General features: G+C 39.9%; 1 non-coding gene across 1 annotated transcript; it reads left to right on the forward strand.

Annotated features, from left to right (window-relative positions):
* The first annotated feature begins 1,494 nt into the window (after positions 1-1,494).
* Positions 1,495-1,613, forward strand: LOC145415507 (5S ribosomal RNA). The gene has a single exon (XR_013900107.1). It is a non-coding gene; the product is annotated as a 5S ribosomal RNA (ribosomal RNA).
* Positions 1,614-2,631: the final 1,018 nt, after the last annotated feature.

Genomic DNA, 2,631 nt, shown 5'->3' on the forward strand with positions numbered 1-2,631 from the left:
TTTTATCCTCTCCAACACAAAAAAATCTTTATTTTTTTATCGCACAATCGCCAGACGAGTTTCTTCGATCTAGAGAGGCTTTATGAACTGGAGGAAACAAAGTCAACCATTTTAACCCTTTCATTACTGATAGGAGGTGGGGGGGCTCTCTTAACCTATGTAAAACAATTTAACAGCAAGGTATAAAATAAAAGACATCATCATACTTTCATTATATCATGGTGCGGTCTCTCATAGTAGTATGCGTTATCATGCATTGATTATAGCATTACGGGGTCTGTCACTGCAGCATACGTCATCACACTTGGATTATAAGAACTCAGGGACTCTCGTAGCAGCATACATTTACTTGGATCATAATATGGTGAACTGTTTCACAGTAACATACGTCATTATGCCTAGATTGTTTTTCTCTTCGTGTTCGTAGTATATGTCATTATACACACGAGTTTATGATATGGTGGGGTCACACTTAGTAGCCCTTATTAATACATGGTGACCCAGCCTTTCCCATGCCTAGGGTATCTCATACAATATCACACGTTGCCTGGACCATGATACATTCAGTAAACGCACTTACGATCTGTCTCCTGTTCTAACTTCATCAATAAATTTTAAGTTAAGAAACGAAAATAGCTGCAGGTTATAATTATATTCTTCTGAAAAATCAGGAAAAGGAGTGCAAAAGCTTCCCTTGGCTAGTTCTTCCCATAAAAACATATTTCAGTTAACAAGGAATCGATTATAATTGTGTTCGAGAACCCTACCCGTGACCCATACACCAGCAGTCCTTAGTACTACTTCGCTCAGCATATTTCTGTTATTCTTGAGTCATCCTTAAGTCTTTATTCAGAATGAATGAACTTGAGAGATTAAATATGGCCTTCATTAAACCCATCCAATACAAGAACGTTTTTTATATTATTATTATTATTTTCTTACTATCTCCAAAAAAATATATGCAGGTTTGAGGGCACTTTCCCTACTGAAGGATTAGGTATGTCCTTCATTGTTCTTAATACACGAGATTATTCCCAGGGTGAACCATATCCTCTAGTAGTACTGCAGAATAATTTACGTCTTGATTATTTGACATCCGGCTGTAATACCATCTTTTGTTTATACGGTCTAAACGTTTATGCATTCGTTTTGACCTCGGCCAATGAAAGTGGGAGGAGGTTATATATTCACCCCTGTGTGTCTGTTTGATTGTCCACAAGATATCTCAGGAAGTTATTCATGGGTTTTCATGAAATTTTATAGGCATATGGACCATGTGTTAAGGAAGAGTTTAATAACTGTTGGTGGCGATCTGAGTCAGAGTCCCTGTCTGGGACTTTGTTGTTAGTCCACAGTGCATCGCAAAAAGTTACCTATTGATTTCGATAAAATTTTGTGGATATGTGGGTCATAGGCCAGATTAAATTTGAGTTGTATGGTATAGGCGTTGGCGGAGGAATGCGATCTCTGATTTCTGCATTCATGCTCTATATAATGAATGGCCATACCACGTTGAGTACACCGCTTCCCGTCCGATCAGCGAAGGTAAGCAACGTTGGGTCTGGTTAGTACTTGTATGGGTGACCGCCTGGGAACACCAGATGCTGTTGGCATAACGTTCTCCCTACGTGTCAAGTGGGGTTGGTGGAGGATTAGTGCCCCTCCCTGTAAAACAATTAACTCTAAGCCCTTGGCCACTCCGTTTGGGATACATGGCGTCTGGCAATGGATGGATGGATTTTTCGCTTATACAATAGCTACAATCTCCATGTTCGATATACAACCGTTCCTATACTGATTGTATAATGAGGGATTCCTGTGCTACATAAAGAGTCATCGTAGGATATGGCAGGATCATTCCTTAGCCGCCTAAAATCGTCTGGCAGTAGTAAGAATATAAAATTAACCACTGGCTTCTATATCTCATCTCCAATATCCGCAGCCTCACTCTTCCCACAGTCTTCCTTTAAGGGCAATATTGGAAACTTAATAAAAGCATTATTTGTACACTTCATTACCGCCAGTGCGCTCATTTCATTATCTTTCTTCAATTAGATTCTCTCCTCCCTCTCGTATTCACTGATTACCGATTTTTTTCATAACACCGATACAGCTACAAATAACAATTCGTTGGTTAACAGTTAACGTTCTTAATATAGGAAATGATTAACCCGATCAGCTCGACCACTTATTAATCTGTCGTTCTTGCTGTCTCATAACACTCGTTTAAGTCAGGGAGGGCCTCTTTGGTTTAAAGAGTTCGTAATGGCTATGTCTGACAGCGGTGGTTTGAAAATGCTAACCTAAGCTGAATAAAATCCTCTGGATGTAGCAAGAATAAAACAATAAAAATCATCTGAGTCAATGATATTACCGTAGCATCGACACTTGGTGGGCTAGTGGTCAGAACGCCCCAGAGGGTGACGGTTATGTATAGATTCGATTCCAAACAAGTGACTGGAAGTTCTTCGATCATTATTGCCACCAAGAGAAACTGGCTGGTCATTCACAGTTAAATGTCCTGGACTACGGTGGCCTGGCCTCAGTTCAATACATTTAGAACGGAGTAAATTGCCATTGGTCCATACTGTTCAACCCATCTGCCCAGGGATGTAACTATTGTTCCATCAT

The sequence above is a fragment of the Coenobita brevimanus genome, chromosome 102 (assembly GCF_032717465.1).
Source record: "Coenobita brevimanus isolate Jiangsu-jjx chromosome 102, ASM3271746v2, whole genome shotgun sequence".
Classification (NCBI taxonomy): Eukaryota; Metazoa; Arthropoda; class Malacostraca; order Decapoda; family Coenobitidae; genus Coenobita; species Coenobita brevimanus.